The sequence below is a fragment of the Oncorhynchus tshawytscha genome, linkage group LG21, assembly GCF_018296145.1.
Source record: "Oncorhynchus tshawytscha isolate Ot180627B linkage group LG21, Otsh_v2.0, whole genome shotgun sequence".
Lineage (NCBI taxonomy): Eukaryota > Metazoa > Chordata > Actinopteri > Salmoniformes > Salmonidae > Oncorhynchus > Oncorhynchus tshawytscha.
This window is the reverse complement of record NC_056449.1, coordinates 18,180,980-18,203,994: the sequence shown is the minus strand read 5'-3', so window position 1 is coordinate 18,203,994 and position 23,015 is coordinate 18,180,980. Positions and strand designations below refer to the sequence as shown.

Below are 23,015 nucleotides of genomic sequence, written 5' to 3'. Positions count from 1 at the left end.
AAATCACAGAGTGTCTCCAGCAAGCACCATCACACCTCCTCCTCCATGGGAAGCACACATGCGGAGATCATCCGTTCACCTACTCTGTGTCTCACAAAGACACAGCAGTTGAAAGCAAAAATCTCAAGCAGTCTCCTCTGAACAGTAGATGTTGAGATGTGTCTGTTGCTAGAACTCTGTGAAGCATTTATTTGGGATGCAATTTCGGAGGCTGGTAACTAATGAACTTGTCCTCTGCAGGAGAGTTAACTCTGGATCTTCCTTACCTGTGGCGGTCCTCATGTGAGCCAGTTGTATCATAGCGCTTGATGGTTTTTGCAACTGCACTTGAAGAAATGTTCAAAGTTCTTGAAATTTTCCAGATTGACACTTTCATGTCTTAAAGTAATGGACTGTTGTTTCTCTTTACTTATTTGAGCTGTTCTTGCCAAAATATGGAATTGGTCTTTTACCAAATAGGGCTATCTTCTATATACCAACCCTGCCTTGTTACAACAGAACTGATTGACTCAAACACATTAAGGAAAGAAATTCCACAAATTAACCTTTAACAAGGCACACCTGTTAATTTAAAAATGCATTCCAGGTGATGACCTCATGAAGCTGGTTGAGAGAATGCCAAGAGTGTGCAAAGCTGTCAAGGCAACGGGTGGCTACTTTCAATAATCTCATATACATACATATATGATTTGTTTAACAATTTTTGGGTTATTACATAATTCCATGTATTCATTTGTAGTTTTGACATCTTCACTATTATTCAACAATCTAGAAAATAGTAAAAATAAAGAAAAAACCTGACAGACACGTAGACAGACACACCTCCTCTGCCATTCAAGGCAACATACTTAGAGGCCCAAAGAAAATGCCTGCGCAAAGCACCTAATCTAAGAAAGATACATTTTAGAGACGAAAAAGGAAACAGGACGGGTGGTGCTTCCTTTCATTTGTCTCGACTTCGTCAGCTGGCTCTGGAACCGTCTGAAACCAAGGGGAATGAATGGAGAGGTCAACCGGTTTGAAGCACCTCAGGTTAGAGGTCAAAGATTAAGAAAGGGGTGCTGGTGTTTGGTTAAAAATGACCTGTGGGTCGTACCAAAGTGTGAGTTACTACAAACAAGACCATAGATCAAATCTGTTGAGCAGATCAAAGCTGAAATGTGATCTTTTGCAAGTTATTATTTCAACAGTCACATATGAGTTTATAACGTATGCCCATTGAACAGACAAGGTCTATAGGCTATTATGCAAAGTTAGGGCCTATCTTGGATATCCTATGTCCCATCAAAATACATTCATGCCTAATAGACTGGGTTACCTCGACCCAAGTTACATCATGCAGTGACATCCCCAGCCTAATAGACTGGGTTACCTCGACCCATGTTACATCATGCAGTGACATCCCCAGCCTAATAGACTGGGTTACCTCGACCCATGTTACATCATGCAGTGATATCCCCAGCCTAATAGACTGGGTTACCTCGACCCATGTTACATCATGCATGACATCCCCACATCATGCCCATGTTACATCATGCAGTGACATCCCCAGCCTAATAGACTGGGTTACCTCGACCCATGTTACATCATGCAGTGATATCCCCAGCCTAATAGACTGGGTTACCTCGACCCATGTTACATCATGCAGTGATATCCCCAGCCTAATAGACTGGGTTACCTCGACCCATGTTACATCATGCAGTGACATCCCCAGCCTAATAGACTGGGTTACCTCGACCCATGTTACATCATGCAGTGACATCCCCAGCCTAATAGACTGGGTTACCTCGACCCATGTTACATCATCATGACAGTGACTGGGTTATCCCCAGCCTAATAGACCCAGCCTAATAGACTGGGTTACATCATGCAGTGACCCCCAGCCTATGTTACATCATCATGCAGTGATATCCCCAGCCTAATAGACTGGGTCCCCAGCCTAATAGACTGGGTTACCTCGACCCATGTTACATCATGCAGTGATATTCCCAGCCTAATAGACTGGGTTACCTCGACCCATGTTACATCATGCAGTGATATCCCCAGCCTAATAGACTGGGTTACCTCGACCCATGTTACATCATGCAGTGATATTCCCAGCCTAATAGACTGGGTTACCTCGACCCATGTTACATCATGCAGTGATATCCCCAGCCTAATAGACTGGGTTACCTCGACCCATGTTACATCATGCAGTGACATCCCCAGCCTAATAGACTGGGTTACCTCGACCCATGTTACATCATGCAGTGATATTCCCAGCCAAATTATAGCCTTATGTTCTGTTCTGACATCGCTCATTTTTGTATTCTGTCTGGGCCTGATAATTCTGCTTGGAGACTGGCTAGGTTCTGGCACCATCTACTGTACAAGGGCAGGACAGGCCAATTTGGAATTTAACATAAAATGGCACAGTACATTGAAACAAATTATCCAGCAAGCTGATATGAAGAGAAATTGATAACACCAAAATAAGACATATTGACATTCGTATAGTTGTGACTAGATGTAGGCCTAGTAAAATATGAGAATGACTACAAAAAGGTGCTATACAATGATTTTAAGCAAGACAAATACTGCCAATGCCATTTTTGGGAGGGATAATCTGGGCTCATTATGCCTCAATGTTGCTTACATAGAATGAACCGTGAACATGCGGATTCACCCGGGACAACAAGACCCTGTTGAAAGCTTAGCTGACATTTTTCAGTCTTCCCTAAAGTAGGCTTAATCACAGATTTGAGAGGTTGGTAGGTGAACACACTGAGGTGGAAAACTTGCCGACAGTAACAGGCTATAACCTAAAGGAAGGGTTGTAAAGAAGATTCCAAACACCAGCGCACAAGTCTAATTTCTCATTGCCATACATGGAAGCAGACCTTAACAAGAATGACCACTAGGTGGCATGCTACTGGTGTGTTTTCCCATAGGCCTACTATAGCACAGTGTGGGAAAGAGCGCCACTCTTACGCCACTCAGGAGCTCCAGTGAGAGAGACAAATATGCAGACCCATCAATTGTGGCTTTGGTCTTAAATATTTCAGATTGACTCTTGAGATTAGCTCCATGGAAAGAATGCGAGGGACACCATTTTTCCACTGCCTTTCGCTACCATTCATTTTCCGGTTTTGTGTTTTTGGATTGGATAACGTTTGAGATGTAAAACACTGGGGGGTGTATCTGGTATTGCATATTGATGGCAATGACTGTATAGACTCAAGGTAGGGGAGTGGGATAAGAGTCAAGCAATGTCAAGTTTGAGAAGTGTGTGTGAGAGAGACAGCAAAACAGAAATAAAGCAAGCATTTGATGAGGGTCCTTAATAACAGTGCTATTCAAGCACATTTTTGAAATACCAGATGTTAGTCTTCATGGGGTCTGGGACATTTTTCTCGGTTACCATCCAATTCCTGCTTATTTCCTTAGATCAGGGGGATCTAATGTTTCACTACACCTCTGGATCTGAGTCAGACAGTAGCAGTGTAGTGTACCATACGGTAGGCAAACTATCAGAGGTATGTCCTCCCAGGACATTAGGGCATTAGCCAACAATGATAGCCTTGTGTTCTTTGTTTTGGGGGCCAATATGACCAAGGCTGCCTCTCCAGTCTCCATTATCTATGGTTTGTTGTGTAACTCCATGGGCAGTAGGGTACAGAACAGGGCTATGGGCCAACGTGTCGATAGACATGACAATCAGTTGAGCAGAGAGTTCCAGGAGGAAATGAATGTTTAGCTAAAACCATGCACGTTCACTGAGATCCTGGATTCAAGTTAAGAGGAGGCCTATAACATGATCATTTAGATTCAAGTTTTGATGGGAACTAAGCTTATAACATGAGGGTGAAGAATTTACAACATTGGCATAAAACATTTTAGAGCTTCCAGTCAGCAATCATCCACTTGACCTCAAATCGCTCCATTTCACTTTCAATAAAATGGGAAGGACACGAACAACAAAGCCTCATTTAAATTCTAAAACGACAGCCACACCTCATCTCAAATCCACTGATGTGTCTGCAAACAAGACAGGGAGCTTTAATTGTCCGCTCCTTTCAATGGTCTGAATGAGTATTTGGTACATTCATTTGGGTCAGTGTGAATGCAAACCACCCTGCATCTTATCACACGGACACTGTAGGCGAGTCATCCAAAGGTGGGGTCACAACCTTAAAGACCTGTGGGGAAGGTAAAGTCCTGTGCGGAAGGTAAACTTGGACTTGGACAGCAGGTGGTCTAGTGGTTAATGTTGGGCCAGTAACCGAAAGGTCTCTAGTTCCAATCCCCAAGCAGACAAGGTGAAAAATCTGTCAATGTGCCCTTAAGCAAGGCACTTAACCCTAATCGCTCCAGGATCACCACTGATAACACAAGCACCCACCAAATTATGATTTATTACTATTTTAAACCTCATTGTCTTAACTAAGAGACGTCCAATGCTGTAACATATGAGCCTATATATTATAATGATACAATATCTGAGATTGCTGTGAGAATGTTTAAATGTGGGATAGGCCATTGTGGTTAATGGCTTTTGGTTTCCACAGGATATTATTAAATATTAAAATGATAGGATATTAAAATGATATGGCCAATAACATGTCATAAAACTCACTATGGGATGAGTGTAATGAGCGCTTCATTGGGTGCATTGACCTTACAAAGGGAAGTTACATAATACCCACTCCTGTCATTGGTTAAGACAGTGTTACCATCATAATCTCCATCACTCAGTCAACAGTAGCATTCAGTCAACAGTAGCAGCCTCCAATACATCGTAAAATAGAGATTTTAAACAGCTGATAGTCAATGGGATTCATCTCTTTAGCAGATCAGTCATCACCTTGAAGGAAATAACAAAGGATGTATTTTAAAAGTATTCCTCAAAAGTATATCAGGAGACAGTCACTCAACTACTGGGCATTCATGACAGAGATACACCAACAGTAAAGGCCACATGTGGGAAAGCATGGGTCTGTCACTGATGAGTTGTTGAGTTGTTGCCAACATCAAGTTCTGTGAGCCACATCCTGTTGGCATGCCTTGTGTAACTAGTCTGGTTCTCTACTCCATCAAAACAATGAGTCATCGACCAGTTAGCTCAGCTATTAGCATGTCTCCGCCTTAAGATGCCGGTGTCCCCGATCCCTGGCAGGCAGGCACGTCAAGAACGTGGCTTTTTAATCTGGGACGCTTCGCACAGAGATTGTGGTTCTGTTGAGGTGAAAAGCTGTGAAAAGCATAAATTAATCTCCTGCGACTCAGAGCAGAGCAGAGCTAGATTTGCAACAGATCACTAACTTGTCACAGGCTGTGAGTGAGGATTTCGCCATATCTTCAGAGGGCAATGAGACGTGGCAACAAGTTCATAGCTCAACCTAGCGATCGGTGATGCGGTGGAACAAAAAAAAGAAGAGAAAAACAGCCCCATTATCAGTATGATTGCCGCCATTTTGATTTCCGACCTTGATCCTTAACCAGGTTAGGCCTCTAATCTGATCATCCATCCCACCAAGCAGAGTCCCAGTGTCAATGGATCCCCTTACCATGACAGGAGAGGTGGCCATCTTGTGTGTCAAATCAGGGGTGAAGACTGCATTCCTCAGATGACAGTGCCGAGACAAATAACACACAACGCCTATGCTATGCCCGATGCTATGCCCTCCACCGCTCCCTAACATGACATGTCGGGAGGAAGAGGCATCTGGGTCGTCCATTAGTTAGAGAAGGTCTTGTGCCTGGATACATTATGGTGCTAGCCAGAGACCGCTCACTGTTAAGTCTTACGGTAAGACTCCAGAATAGCTAATCAAATGGCTACCCAGACTATTTGCATTGCCCCCCTCCCCTTCTACACTGCTGCTACTCTCTGTTATTATCTATGCATAGTCACTTTAAGAACTCTACCTACATGTACATATTACCTCAATTACCTCGACACCAGTGCCCCCGCACATTGACTCTGTACCGGCACACCCGGTCTATAGCCCCGCTATTGTTATTTACTGCTGTTCTTAAATTATTTGTTATTCTTATCTTACTTTTTTAAAGGTGTTTTCTTAAAACTGCATTGTTGGTTGAGAGCTTTTAAGTAAGCCCAGCAACAGCTCCAAAACATCACTGCTCTAGAGGAGATCTGCATGGAGGAATGGGCCAAAATACCAGCAACAGTGTGTGAAAACCTTGTGAAGACTTACAGAAAACATTTGACCTCTGTTATATACCCTTTGTTGGCAATGACAAAGTATTGAGATAAACTTTTGTTATTGACCTAATACTTATTTTCCACAATAATTTGCAAATAAATTCATTAAAAATCCTACAATGTGATTTTCAGGATTTTTTAAAATCATTGTGTCTGTCATAGTTGAAGTGTACCTATGATGAAAATTACAGGCCTCTCTCATCTTTTTAAGTGGGAGAACTTGCACAATTGGTGGCTGACTAAATACTTTTTTGCCTCACTGTATATGAATGCCATTGGGCTGAAACACAGAATTCAAATTGAGGGTTTAATGTAATCAGTGTTTAGTAGAGGTCGGCCGATTATGATTTTTCAGCGCCGATACAGATTATTGGAGGACCAAAAAAGCCGATACCGATTAAATCGGCCGATTTTTTTTTTTTTTTTTGTAATAATGACAATTACAACAATACTGAATGAACACTTATTTTAACTTAATATAATACATCAATAAAATCAATTTCAAATAAATAATGAACCGTTCAATTTAGTTTAAATAATGCAAAAACAAAGTGTTGGAGAAGAAAGTAAAAGTGCAATATGTGCCATGTAAGAAAGCTAACGTTTAAGTTCCTTGCTCAGAACATGAGAACATATGAAAGCTGGTGGTTCCTTTTAACATGAGTCTTCAATATTCCCAGGTAAGAGGTTTTAGGTTGTAGTTATCATAGGAATTATAGGACTATTGCTCTCTATACCATTTGTATTTCATTAACCTTTGACTATTGGATGTTCTTATAGGCACTTTAGTACTGCCAGTGTAACAGTATAGCTTCCGTCCCTCTCCTCGCTCCTTCCTGGGCTCGAACCAGGAACACAACGACAACAGCCACCCTCGAAGCCGCGTTACCCATGCAGAGCAAGGGGAACAACCACAGGCTCAGAGCGAGTGACGTTTGAAACTCTATTAGTGCATGCTAACTAGCCAGCCATTTCACATTGGTTACACCAGCCTCATCTCGGGAGTTGATAGGCTTGAAGTCATAAACAGCGCAATGCTTGACGCACAACGAAGAGCTGCTGGCAAAACGCACGAAAGTGCTGTTTGAATGAATGTTTACACGCCTGCTTCTGCCTACCACCGCTCAGTCAGATACAAGTATCTAAGTATGCTCAGTCAGATTATATGCAACGCAGGACACGCTAGATAATATATAGAAATATCAACCATGTGTAGTTAACTAGTGATTATGATTGATTATTTTTTATAAGATAAGTTTAATGCTAGCTAGCAACTTACCTTGGCTTACTGCATTCGCGTAACAGGCAGTCTCCTTGTGGAGTGCACAAGGACTAGTTAACTGTAAGATTGCAAGCCTGGATTCCCCGAGCTGACAAGGTGAAAATCTGTCGTTCTGCCCCCGAATGAGGCAGTTAACCCACCGTTCCTAGGGCGTCATTGAAAATAAGAATGTGTTCTTAACTGACTTGCCTAGTTAAATAAAGATTTTAAAAATTAAATAAATAAAAATCGTCAAAATCGGTGTCCAAAAATACCGATTTCCGATTGTTATGAAAACTTGAAATCAGCCCTAATTAATCGGTCATTCCGATTAATCGGTCAATCTCAAGTATTTAGTAAGGCAGCTGACTGGAAGGAGGGTATGAGTGTATAGAGAGGCAGAGGACAGAGACACAGACGGTGGTGAAGGTCACTAGATCAGTGTTGTCTACTGTCAAGTATGTGAAAATGGCACAGTAGGTTTATACTGTCAGTTCAGCACAAACACATCCCAGCCCCCATCGGTGTCAGTGTGCCAAGCAGGACTCATGAGGCCCCCAGCCCATTCAAAATAGCAAGGACAACAGTTTATCCAAAATGTTGTAGGAGACACGTACACCTCAGGCAGGCAGGCGGGTGCATAATGCTTGTGCAAAGTGTGTGTCATTGTGGAAGTATATCAATAATATGTGCAGTGGTATGTTCATGTGTGTATTCCTGTGAGTGAGAGGACATTGACTGCTATCCTTGAATATCTATTGACAAAGAGTGTGGGGCCTGAGGGATATTTTTATCAATTGCCCGGTGCGACCAGACAGCAGGTGGAACCTTTATGTAGGAGGGCAAGGTCACAGTATCAGTGGGTGTCCTGACTCCTGACAAAGAGAAGGCCAGCGATCTTGTTTTCAAAACTCCATGTGCACTACACTATGGTAGGAATGTTGGTGTGGGGCAACACTTGTTTCCCCTGGTGCTACCTTGGAATTATTAGCTAAGGCTGGCACCAACACACATTACACAAAGCTAAGGAGCTAGTAGCAGCATTAGTATTGCTGTGCTAGCGAACTCCAACAAGTTAAGACAACACAGCACACAAACATACCAGAAATTGGAAGAAAAACAATGTGGTGCAATGGAAAAAGAAATCAATTGCAAATGCTAATCGATAATTTCAAGGAAACCCAATCTCTAGCAGTGCTTCACACCCTGTTTGTGTGAATGGTGTGTGTGTGTGTGTGTGTGTGTGTGTGTGGGATGTGGTGGATTTCAGTAACAGGAATCTAGGAGCCATGTAAATGAGCTTAGCGCCTTCCACTTGAGCTGCCAGGCTAAAGACTAAGAACAACAGCACAGTGAGATTCCTTAAGCATGCAAATAGGATGCATGCTAGGCTAAAATGAGCAGTTGGTGTTATTGCAACTTACAAGTAGGAATCTCCAATGTATTAATTTATAAGATGACAATACATGGGATCAATAGGGTGTACAGGCCTAGACCCCCCCCACACACACCTTTATTTAACTTCTTGGTGACAGGGGGGCAGTATTGAGTAGCTTGGATGAATAAGGTGCCCAGAGTAAACTGCCTGCTACTCTGTCCCAGATGCTAATATAGGCATATTATTAGTAGTATTGGATAGAAAACACTCTGAAGTTTCTAAAACTGTTTGAATGATGTCTGTGAGTTCAACAGAACTCATAACAAATCCAACCAAGAAGTGGGAAATCTGAGGTTTGTAGTTTCATTTAAGTGATTGCCTATCCAATATGCTGTGTCTATGGGGCCAAATTGCACTTCCCAAGGCTTCCAGCAAATGTCAACAGTCTTTAGAACGTTGTTTGAGGCTTCTATTGTGGAAGGGGGTCGAAAAAGAGCTGTTTCAACAAGAGGATTAGGCTGAGGCCAATCAGTTGTTTACTGCGTGGTCACGCGGGAGAGACGTTCTTTCTTTTTCCTCTAATGAATACGCTATTGTCCGGTTGGAATATTATTGAAGATTTATTATAAAAAGACCCTAAGGTTTGATTGTAAACATCGTTTGACATGTTTCTACAAACTGTAATGGAACTCTTTTGACTTGTCGTCTGGATTTTGTGCTCGCGCATTGTGCCTTTGGAATAGTGAACTAAACGAGAACAAAACGTAGGCATTTGGACATAAATATGGACATAATCGAACAAAATGAACATTTCTTGTGGAAGTGGGAGACCTGGGAGTGCATTCCGACAAAGATCAGCAAAAGGTAAGTGAATATTTATAATGCTATTTATGGCTTTTGTTGACTCCACAACTTGGCAGGTAACTGTATGGCTTGCTTTTGTGGCTGAATGCTATTCTCAGATTAATGAATATTGTGCTTTTGCCGTAACGCTTTTTTGGAATGTGACTCAGCGGTTGCATTAAGAACAAGTTCCTTTAATTCTATGTAAAACATGTATCTTTCATCAAAGCTTATGATGAGTATTTCTGTTATTTGATGTGGCTCTCTGCTTTTCGCCGGATGTTTTGGAGGCATTTCTGAACATTGCATATAAATATGAACTCGATCGAACAAAACATACATGTATTGTGTAACATTGAGTCCTGGGAGTGTCACCTGATGAAGATCGTCAAAGGTTAGTAATTCATTTTATCTATATTTCTGCTTTTTGTGACACCCCTCTTTGGTTGGAAAATGGCTGAATGCTTTCTGTGACTAGTTGCTGACCTTTTCACCGAAAAGCCTTTTTGAAATCGGACACAGTGGCTGGATTAACGAGAAGTGCATCTTTAAAATAGTGTAAAATACTTGTATAGTTGGGGAATTTTAATTATGAGATTTGTTGTTTTGAATTTTGCACCCTGCACTTTCACTGGCTGTTGGCGAGGTGGGACACTAGCGTCCCGAACGATTATTTAAGGTTATTTAACCAGGTAGGCCAGTTGAGAACAAGTTCTCCTCTACAACTGCGACCTGGCCAAGAAAGCAAAGCAGTGCAACAAAAACAACAGAGTTACGCATGGGATAAACAATCGTACAGTCTGATGACAACCGCACTAGATATTAAGCTAATGCTAACGCACTGCTAATATTGATGAACATTGGTGACCACTGCACTAGCTATCATGCGAACACACTGCTAACATTCAATGTAAGCATAAAAAAAGGCTCAGGACTGGTACATTTCACCATTACACTGCATTCATTCATCAGAGCATGGAAAACCAGAGAAGTTTAAAAATATATATATAAAAAATAATAATAATTAAGTACTAAAAATAGACATTTGGAAGCACTGATGCTCCGGACCTTATGAATATGCATATTGACTGTAGGGCGGTTCGGTGAGCACGGCTGTTGAAGCAGGAGCCTTCAGGCCACGTCACGTGCGGAGGTCCTTATTAGTCATTATTGTTGGTTATGAGCAGGGTGAGGGGGTGCGGCGTCTATGAAATAGTCCCCTCACTGTGCTTCGTTACAGATCGTTATTTCCAAACCCAAGTGAGTGAACAATAAATGGGGCCCATTTCTAAGGCTACCTTATAACCTACAGTATTCCAGCTACAGTAGTAATACCTGGCTGTAGTCAATACTACCTAAATGAGACTGAACTCATATCACAATCTTAAACATGGGCTCATAACAAGATAGCAATAAGCTGCTGGCTTGAAATGTGTCTGAGGTAAAGTAACCAGAGGAGCTTCAGTTATCAACACGGCTAATCACTTGTTAATGTGTAAGAATCTGATAAGATGGCTTCACTGTTAACCTGTCAGACCCTCAGGTAGGCAACTAGGGGATGAGGCCGGATTTCTGCCTGTGCTGGTATAACTTTCTGTAGAATCCCTCCTTTGGCTCCATGGTGGGGAAATTGGCACATTACATAAACATTCTATTGGGGTTAGTTGCATATTTGCAAAGGTTGTCGTCAGCATAGAGGAATATTCTGCATAAGTAGGCTAGTTATTTTTGTAAGAACTACTATTACTGTATTATTCTTATTGAAAACAGTCAAGACAATTCCATGTACAATACCATAAGGTACTGACAAAACTCAAAATGTGCAATTCTTTTCTTGTTCAGGAAGCTAAATTCAGCCACTGTTATTGTAGTATTTTTTTTCTCCATAAACTACAACCCCCTGGCAAAAACCAAGCAACTGATATCTTCTGAATAATTGACGTGGTAAATAGATGTATGCATAATTCATGAGGATGTTTACCTATCCTCAGGTTGAATCCTCAGAGAGGTAATCAAGATGGCAGCGACAATCTCGTTTGTGAGCAAACTTTTAACAATGTTATTTTGGGGGAATGTGGGGAAATGGCAATGTTACGCCTAAGACTATGTATAGATAACGGAATTATGGGGACAGGGAGTGGTGGGGGGTGGGCTGGTAAGAATGTTGAGGGGTGTTTGGGGGAAAATTGAAAATCCTGAAGGAAATCAATAACTTCTGAAACAGCTTTTCATTGGGATAAGAAAGATGGTGCAAGCAATATGGTATAATAACCAGCGAAAAGTGTATCCATGTTGAGTAATGCAACATGTGGACTGAATATCAGATTATGCATTGTGAGGACACGACATTGTAACCCTGCTATGCCTCTGGATGCAAAAGAACCAAACGGTCTATGCTAAATGAGCATTAATTTGCCCGCAGGCCTTCAGTCTGGTGTTATTTTAACGTTATCCACACAACATTAATCAAGCGACATCGATACAGGATCTCAACAGTCATCTAATTAGCACTGCATTTTATGATTTGAGCAGGGCATGAGTTGTGAGTAACTATAGATCACAATAATGCAAGCATGGTTAGACATGGCAATACATCAAAGTTAGCCATGAATTAGCCAATCAAAACATTGAAACTAGACCAAAAAGAGTTACCGCTTAACTAACCACAGCAGGCTATTCAAACATTACAGGTACAAAATGGTGCTACACAAGGATAAGTGTTGACCAAACCACACACCCTCCAAGTTCAACTATTCTGACCACAATCACCTGGACTAACAGCAATCTGACTCGCATTCAAACAATCACCATGACTCTTCTTAGCAATTTCCCAGCTTCTAGCCACAACTTCTGACCAGATACTGTTAACCGTACAACCAACCATGACTTTGTCCACAACCTCTTACATTGCTTCATAAATGCAACCACCATTGCCCCTCGACTCCAACCCTCTAACCGAACCACAGTGGCCCCGTATGGATTTAACCGTGGACTCTGAACACTCAACAAAAGGATCATTCAGCACTGTCATTCAACCAAGTTGTAGCAGGTCCCAGCCAGGAACAAAGCCAACTGTCGGGCAAAATGAAATACGCTCCATCCCGCCCAAACAAAGCCTTCAAAAGAGGTGCGGGGTAATCAAAGTTACAGAACATCCTATAAAGAGCAATTTATGACAATCCACCCCAAAATGAAGCAAAATGGGTAGAATTATATTAACTAAGGTGAATTTGACCAAACAAATAATTTGCTGTATGGGAAAAAAATATGCCAAAATGTATTGTATTGTTTTTCTGTCTAATTAAATATACAAGCATGGCAGAGCTGGGGGGGCAAGGTCATGAATCATAAGTAGTTTGGATGATAATTGCAAGTCAGGTCTGGCTCTAATGGGCATTGATACAGTGCTGCTTTAAAATCAGCCATTCTCTCTTCTCCTGTGGCCATTAATCCTCAACATATCCGCCAGTGCATATTTTCAGGCCTACACTTAGGTATTTATGGAAACCAATAATCAATCTCCTTACAATTTCTCCCATCAGCATTCTCTGAAAAGGTAATTTCAGCCATGGATTATGATGATATCGTGCCCCGGTTGCTAGGGAACAACCAGTCAAAACGGCTTTGCTACGAGCATGGCTTTCATTAGGGGGAAATATTTTGGGCTCCAATGGTGTAAATTCTCCCCCCTCACCAGGTGAGCATGGAATTATGGGGGGGGTAGTAAATCTAAGGTGGCAAATGGTGACATCTTTAGATTGATGAGAGATGAGCTCAATGACGGGGGGGTTTAGAAGGACTTGTAAATCGAGATATCCTTTATGATATCTCGACTGCTCACAACTGGGCATTTCTATTCTTTAGAGGAGGAATGCACACGAGTCACTCTCGCAAATAACGCCACACACCTCTCCCAAACCACTCCCACAAGCCACACACACAGCAAATCCTGAACGCCAACACTGAATAAATGCATTTGTGGCTCTCTAGCAGTACATAAAGCCATTGAAATGCCCCTATCTTCCGAGTCAAGGTTACTTCCCCTCGTCATGAGCCATGTGTTTAGTGTGATTCAAGAGGGGCCTTGATATCTGGGGGTTATTTGTGCAGGGACAACATGTCCCCAGTCATCTGGGAGCAGGCCAGAGGCGAAACGTCTTTGTTAGTAACCAGATGACAGAGTCAACGTTCCTTCAACGTTTCACCGGTAATGGAGCTGTGAGTCACCAACATTGCTTCAATGTTCCAGTGACAATGGAGATGAATCGCTCACCAGTCTGCCGTCTGTTTCACCTCTGAAGGTATAATTGTCACCACCTATATACCGTCAGTATTAAGAGACAATGGCACTTCTGTTCTCAGAGTCTTTAACCCAGTCTCTAAGCCCAGTCTTAGTCGGGGGAGGGGTTCTATTAAGCTATATGGAATTGCTGTAAGGTCATACCAAGGATCATTTAGCTATTCGATTTTGAATTTTAAAGACCCCTTAAAGTTAAGTACCAAAAACATTTGATAAAACATTTTTGGGGGAATTACTGATTCAGCCCATACAAACGCATTGAATGACAGATTTACTACATCGAACATAGTGGTCGTAATAGTTTGTAGGCCAAACCGTTTGGACACTACACACAGTTTCGTGAGAAGACCGATTTTCAGGATGTCTCGTGGTCTGACAAACACCACTCTAGCTCTTTCACCGCAGATGCAAAAGTGTGATATTGGCGGATGCAGTGGATTGAGATGCATCCAACGCAAAAAAAAAACATCTATAGTTTAAACAGATTTTCATGCCGATGTTTTTATTATGCTAATTAGATTTATGCGGGGGCATGGACTGACTCTAGGGGGTTAAAAACATTTTTACTCATTGTATGCGGATGGTGTATTTGGTTAAAGTGTGAGTGTCATTTGGTTGACATGGATACAGGAGCTCCCATGACCAAGAGACATTTAATACTAGGTCTACTAGACTATGTGTCAGTGTGACGTCCTGGCAGGGTAATGGCCCATTGTTGTGCCACAATGAATTAAGACATATAACATGAGGGCATCTGTTATTTAGTGCAATTACTTAGTATGTAGACTACTACAAATCAACAGTATTCATGTTTAGAAAAAAAGCCTTGCTCTTGGAAATAGGAAATCAGTGTTTATCAGATAGCCTTTCAAATGTTCCTGCACTTCCTGTATACAAAGTAGCCTTAGGATCCCACCCAAGGACCTAGCGCCTCACCAAGTCTAAAAGAAACTGCCAACTACAGATGGTGGTATTTCAAGCTATATCCTGAGGATGTTGTTTAACAGAAGAAACAGAGGACTGATTTCACTATTGTTATCTGGCGGGCCCCAAGTCACAAGTGTAGGCTTCCTCAGGGCAATACTCACCTAACCTAATCATGTTACAAAATAAAAAGTGGATTTTTCAATTCGAGGGTAGTTCTCAAAGCTTAAAGGATTTGGAAAATAAAGACCCCTGGATATTGGGGTATTCTGTTGGTGTGGAATGCATCCATTTCAGTGGGTGTTGCTGCAAATGTAGGCCTACTTGACTCAAAGGTCAAAGGTCGTTTTTCCAACGAGGCTAGGCGTTACAAGTTGAGTAGGCCTAGGCTATAATTAAACAATAAATAAATAGATATGTTTGGCATGGGTATAACTACAGTTTTATGTATGCATGTAAAAGAAAGATTAACTTCTTGTGAATCCAACCACAGTGTCAGATTTCAAAAAGGCTTTATGGTGAAAGCATACCATGCGATTATTTGAGAACATCGCCCAGCAGACAAATCATTACAAACAGTAACCAGACAAGTAGAAGAGTTACAAAAGTCAGAAATAGAGATAAAATGAATCACTTAACTTGGATGATCTTCATATGGTTGCGCTCAGAAGACATTAATTTATTCAATAAAATGTTTGTTGTGTTCGAAATAAACTCTTTATATCCAAAAATCTCAGTTTTGTTTGTGAGTTTTCAGTTATCCACAGGCTCAAACGCAGTCACAACAGGCAGACAAAGAATCCAAATTGTATCCGTAAAGTTCATAGAAACATGTCAAACGATATTTATATTCAATCCTCATGTTGTTTTTGCCTAAATAATCGATCATATTTCAACCGGACAATAACGTTGTCAATATAAAAAGGTAAACAAGAAATGCGCGTTCTCAGGATTGCACATGAAAAAGCTTTAGGGTCCAGTCATTCAGACTGGTCTTACTCCCTCATTTTTTAGAATACAAGCCTGAAACAATTTCTAAAGACTGTTGACATCTAGTGGAAGGCATAGGAACTGCAATTTGAGTTTTAAGTCAAATGGATACTGTAATGGCATTGAATAGAAAAATACAAAAATAAAAATCCTACTTTCTCAGGGCAAAACAGTTCTGTTATGCTCACAGGCATTATTTTAACAGTTGTGGAACCTTGAGTGTTTACTATCCTATCCTATATGCATATCCTAGCTTCTGGGCCTGAGTAGCAGGCAGTTTACTTTGGCCACACTTTTCATCCAGAGATGAAAATAGTGATGCCTAGCCTAGAGAAGTTAACAGGTGTGCCTTGTTAGAGGTTAATTTGTGGAATTTCTTTCCTTCTTAATGCGTTTGAGCCAATCAGTTGTGTTGTGACAAGGTAGTGGTGGTATACAGAAGATAACCCTATTTGGTAAAAGACCAAGTCCATATTTTGGCAAGAACAGATAAAATAAGCAAACACAGTCCATTACTTTAAGACAAAAGGTCAGTCAATCTGGAAAATGTCAAGAACTTTTATAGTTTCTTCAAGTGCAGTCACAAAAACCATCAAGCGGCTTAGATGAAAATGGCTCGCGAGGACCGCCACAGGAAAGGAAGACCCAGAGTTACCTCTGCTGCAGAGAATAAGTTCATTAGAGTTATCAGCCTTAAAAATGGGCAATTAACTGCATATCAGATTGCATCCCAAATAAATGCTTCACAGAGTTCAATTAACAGACACATTTCAACATCAACTGTTCAGAGGAGACTGCATGAATCAGGCCTTCATAGTCAAACTGCTGAAAAGAAACCACTACGAAAGGACAACAATAAGAAGAGACTTGCTTGGGCCAAGAAACACGAGCAATGAACAGCAGACCGATGGAAATTTGTCCTTTGGTCTGATGAGTAAATATTTAGTTCCAACAGCAGTGTCTTTGTGAGACGCAGAGTAGGTGAACGGATGATCTCCGCATGTGCGATTCCCACCGTGAAGCATGGAGGTGGTGGTGTGATTGTGCTTTGCTGGTGACACAGTCAGTGATTTATTTAGAATCCAAGGCACACAACCAGCGTGGATATCCACAGCATTCTGCAGCGATACGCCATCCCATCTGGTTTGAGCTTAGTGGGACTATCATTTGTTTTTCAACAGGACAATGACCCAAAACATGCCACCAGGCTGTGTAAAGGCTATTTGACTACGAAGGAGAGTGCTGCATTAGATGATCTGGCCTCCACAATCACCCAACCTCAACCCAATTGAGATGTTTGTGATGAGGTGGACCGCAGAGTGAAGGAAAAGTAGCCAACAAGTCCTCAGCATATGTGGAAACTCCTTCAAGACTGTTGGAAAAGCATTCCTCATGAAACTGGTTGAGAGAATGCCAAGAGTGTGCAAAGGTGTCATCAAGGCTAGAATCTCAAATATTAAACATATTTTGATTTAACACTTCTTTGGTTACTACATGACTCCATATGTGTTATTTCATAGTTTTGATGTCTTCACTATTATTCTACAATGTAGAAAACAGTAAAAAATAAAGAAAAACCTCTTGAATGAGTAGGTGTCCAAACTTTTGACTGGTACTGTACATGTCCAGTATTCCTGCACATTGTAAATATGTACTGGAACTGACCCTGTATAAAGTAAGCTTAATTACTTTATCATGTTCTTTTAGTTTCTGTTCCACATTGTTATTTTTAGTATTACATTGTTATTGATGAAAGGAATTTCACTGTACTTGTGCATGTGACAAAAACTTGTAGTTTGGTAAAACAGTTACTCCCAGTGTGGCAACAAGCTACTTACACTGATCTTGATGGCTTTTGACAAGCAGGGAATGTGAACATTGTGCCACACGTCAGCAAGTTGAGTGACTTATAGCGCTTTAATGAACCTTCGGTAAGGTATAGACAAAACACAGCTGTTATACCCTCTACCAAAACAGGGCCTTGGTAATAGGCTACCCATGTGCACCAGCATGAAAACAATACAAGGCGAAACACTGATGTAAATCCAACAAGTGTATAATAAAGCAATTAAACAAATGTCTACACTTCAAACAAGTCATTAGTTACCCAATGGGACGGACAATAAAGCCCCCAGGACTACCACTAACCACCAACTGCTGCTTCAGCATACTGATACGAAGTAAAGCCCCCAGGACTACCACTAACCACCAACTGCTGCTTCAGCATACTAATACTAAGTAAAGCCCCCAGGACTACCACTAATCACCAACTGCTGCTTCAGCATACTAATACTAAGTAAAGCCCCCAGGACTACCACTAACCACCAACTGCTGCTTCAGCATACTAATACTAAGTAAAGCCCCCAGGACTACCAGTAACCACCAACTGCTGCTTCAGCATACTAATACTAAGTAAAGCCCCCAGGACTACCACTAACCACCAACTGATGCCACAGAATTGTCCCTTTGTATCATGTCGCACTTAAAGGAACATGACAAAGTACACAAATGGGTGGTCCCCCACCCCCCTCCTTGTTTGCAAATTGGGTCACGCCCATATAATTACTAATTCACTAGACTCACCACCACTAGTCTGTGCCTGACCTGGGCAATATGCAAATGACCTGATGAAAACAAGCTTAGGTTAATTAAGTTCATTACATATAGGGGATTAGGCCAGAAATAGGTCTGCACAATGGTACCTAATGTGACAGGGCGAAGCCTGGCAGTCCAGATTAGGCACACCAAAAACAACCTCCAAATCTGGAAACAGATTGCAGCACAGTTCAAGAGCTGAGGGAACGCCAGCTAAATACCACAACACCAAAGCTCAGCAACCTCCTTTCTTTTCAAATAACAGTGTATTCCAAAAGTATTCAAACCCCTTGAATTTTCCACAGCATTATTCTAAAATTGATTCATTTGTCCCCCCCATCAATGCACATACAATAACCCATAGTGACAAAGAAAACTGTTTTTTGAAATTTGTGCAAATGTATTAAATATTTTAAAAAGGAAATATCACATTTACATAAGTACTCAGACCCTATACTCAGTACTTTGTTGAAGCACCTTTGGCAGCGATTACGGCCTCAAATCTTGGGTATGACGCTACAAGCTTGGCACACTTGTATTCTTTACTGATCCTCTCATGCTCTGTCAGGTTGGATGGGGAGTGTCACTACACAGCTATTTTCAGGTCTCTCCAGAGATGTTCGATCGAGTTCAAGTCCGGGCTCTGGCTGGGCCACTCGAGGACATTCAGCGACCTGTCCCGAAGCCACTCCAGCATTGTCTTGACTATGTGCTTAGGGTCATTGTCCTAATGGAAGGGGAACTGTCATCCCACTCAGAGGTCCTGAGCGTTCTCAAGCAGTTCTTCATCAAGGATCTCTGTACTTTGCTCCATTCATCTTTCCCTCGATCCTGACTAGTCTCCAAGTCTCTGTTGCTGAAAGAAAAAACCCAGAGCATGAGGCTGCCAACACCATGCTTCACAGTAGGGATGGTGCCAGGTTTCCTCCAGACATGATGCTTGGTAATTCAGGCCAAAGAGTTCAATCTTGGTTTTATCAGACCAGAGAATCTTGTTTCTCATGGTCTGAGATTCTTTAGGTGCCGTTTGGAAAACTCCAAGCGGGTTGTCACTTGCCTTTTACTGAGGAGTGGCTTACGTCTGGCCACTCTACCATAAAGGCCTGATTGGTAGAGTGCTGTAGAGATGGGAGAACCTTCCAGAAGTACAACCATCTCCACAGAGGAACTATAGAGCTGTGTCAGAGTGCCCATCGGATTCTTGGTCACTGACCGAAACCCTTCTCCCCCGATTGCTCAGTTGTGTTCTTGGGGACCTTCAATGCTGCAGAAATGTTTTGGCACCCTTTCCCAGATCTGTGCCTCGTCCGTAAATCTCCGAGACAAGATTGTGTCAATTCCTTCGATCTCACAGCTTGGTTTTTGCTCTGACATGCACTGTCAACTGTGGGACCTTATATAGACAGGTGTGTGCCTTTCCAAATCATGTCCAATCAATTGAATTTACCACAGGTGGACTAAAATCAAGTTGTAGAAACATCAAGGATGATCAATGGAAACAGGATGCACCGGAGCTCAATTTCAAGTCTCATAGCGAAGGGTCTGAATCCTTATGTAAATGAAGTATTTGTTTTTAATACATTTGCCAAAAAAGTTATCACAATTCCCCATATTGTCATTATGGGGAATTGTGAGTAGATTGTATGAGGGGGGAAAACATATTTTATTCATTTTAAAATAAGGCTGTAATGTTACAAATGTGGAAGGGATCTGAATACTCTCAGAATGCACTGCAAATGATTCCTCTCCAATTCAGCATTTCGTCTTCATCCAAATACTGAATAGGGCATTCCATTTATTTATTTATTTCTAGGGGCGATTGCATAATAAGTATATCCTACCTCTAGTCTCCTTTATTATTAAACCCCCTCTTTGGTCGTATTTGAGAATCATAACGGCATCTGAAGAGGACATTTACAAAATTGTCCACAAATTAGCCTACTATCAACACATCACATTGGATGTGGATCATAAAATAGGAAATTGCAGTGCACAAGAAATATGGAACATGAGCTGGGAGAGGATGAATGTTATGATTTCAGATTTCAGCAATGTTTTCATACCAATGAGGGATTAAACTACAATTTATTCCTTAACAAAAATGTTTGACTACATGCTTAGAATACTCTTCCTTTTAAGTGCTCTTCTAGCAATGTGTTCTAAATTTGCTTCATGGAGACTCCTGAGTGGCACAGCGGTCTAAGGCACTGCAGTGCTTGAGGCGTCACTACAGATCCGGGTTCAATCCCGGGCTTTGTCGCAGCCGAACACGACCGGGATGCCCATGAGGCGACGCACAATTTCCCCGGGGGTGTCCGGGATAGGGGAGGGTTTGGCTGGCCGGGAAGTCCTCGACCCATGGTGCTCTAGCGACTTCTGTGGCAGGCCTGGCACATGCATGCTGACATGGTCGCCAGTTGTATGATGTTTCCTCCGACACATTGGTGCGTCTGGATTCCGGGTTAAGAGAGCAGTGTGTCAAGAAGCAGTGCGGCTTGGCACGGTCGTGTTTCGGAGGTCGCATGGGTCGAACATTGCCTCTCCCGAGTCCGTACGGTAGTTGCAGCGATGGGCCAAGACTAACAACAAATTTGATATCACAAAATGGAGAAAAAGGGGTACACATTTTATATAAATAAATAATGAAACAAAGAGTAGTGCACAACCCTAGGATGGGAAATTCTAAGTGATTTCAATGGGGCTTTCTCCATTCTTATTGTTTTACACTAGTGGTCACCAACTGGTTGATCTCCAAGGCATTCCTAGTTGATCACCAAACATTTCTGTAAAATGTGTTCCTATTTATATTTTTTTTCGTGCCGCTGGCGATAGGTGCACTTGACTCCGCAGCCCTAGTGCTGGGAAGTCAAAGTGTTCCAATTTTGAACCATTTAAAGTGTCTGAAAGAAGAACTCTGCCTACTCGGCCCAGAGAGCAAATCAAGTGCACCTATAGGCCTACCGCTGGACAATCAGATTGTGCAGACATGGTGGTCTGAGCTGTTTCCTCGAGCCATAGACTGCAAAAAGAAGCCTGGAACGCACTGCAAAGTTGACACTGTGAGATTTCCAAACCATGACTAGAGAGAGACTCAACGACCAGCAAAGAGCTGCTGTTTCTATTGGTTAATCTTGCATTGGTTTACATTTTACGTCATGTTTAAAAATCTGAGCAGTAGATCTCGGCTTTGACTCAGAAAGCGATATTGACTAAGAAAAAGGATGGTGGTAACTGTTTTACACTGTTCAATCAAACCTCAACTAACGTTTCTATTTTTAGCAATGTGTGCATTTGCTGCACTCATTCGAGATCATTCCCACACTGCCAGGTAGGGCTGCATGACATTCAGTGTTGCCAAGTAGATTTAGCGAGTTCAGACCGCTGCAGCGACTTTTATTGGTAAAAGAGCATTGCGACAAATTCAGCTACTTTTTAAGGTTGCCCCAGCGACTTCCCTGCTTGTGTGCAGAGTTGCTCTGCCCCCTCGAGGCTCCACCTGCCGTGTGTGCACCGATCACTTGGCCCCTTCTCCCACCTCTCTACGACCATCTCTGCTCTAGCCTCTGTCCTCTCCCCGCTGCAGCTAGTGAAGTGAATTAATTTTTTTTAAATTTGAAAAAATGGGCAATACATAAATAAATAAGTTTAGTTTCGACATGTCCCCAAATTAATATAGGTGGCTCAGAGTTTGTTTTGATATCTCAACCTGCGTGTCCTGATCGCGTCTGCTATGGATGGACAAAATCAACATGCTCACATTGGCACACGCCCAGTCTTGTCAGCATGTAAGCATAACAAAAAAGATGTAATGTGCATGCGACAAATGGAGCAACCAACAGCTACTTTCCATAAAAAAATATTTGGCAACACTGATATGGGAAAAACAAATAAAATAGAAGCCTTATTTTTAACCAAATATTGCAATTGCAATTTGACTTGCGATTTAGATTAAAACACATGGGTAAACTGTTAGAATAATCATTCTATATCCATGATTCCAATTCTATAGTAATATAAGTGGGCAGGTAACCTAGTGGTTAAGAGCATTAGGCCAATAACCGAAAGATCGCAGGTTCAAATCACCAAGACAACTAGGCGGGGGAAAAAAATCTGCCGATGTCCCCTTGAGCAAGGCACTTAACCCAAATTGCTCCTATAAACATGCTAAGATGGCACCGACGGATGGCGCCTCGCCTCGAGCTCCTACAATAGATTGCAGGTTTCTACTTTTCTAGTGTTTCTATAATTTTCCTCCATTACAGAGCATACTACTCGCCAATGTTCAATCAGTGAATAAACGTAGAAACTTAATCTGTGAATAAATAAAATCAGAGCGAGAATCTCCTTCCAGAGGGACATCAGATTCTGCAACATACTCTGTTTTTCTGAGACTGGGTTTTCTTGAGACATCCTTATGAATTATACCCAACCAGCAGGTTTTACAGTTCATTGAGCGTATAGAAAGAGGGCGCGACAGGGGAAATGTACAGGACCTTGCGAACTTCTGCTCTACCAGCTT

At 41.8% G+C, this 23,015-nt stretch overlaps 1 protein-coding gene across 11 annotated transcripts in view; it reads right to left on the bottom strand.

Annotated features, from left to right (window-relative positions):
• LOC112247599 (rap guanine nucleotide exchange factor 2) overlaps window positions 1-23,015 on the bottom strand; it is a 163,861-nt gene that overhangs the window by 123,337 nt on the left and 17,509 nt on the right. The gene's annotated exons all lie outside the window — the stretch shown is intronic.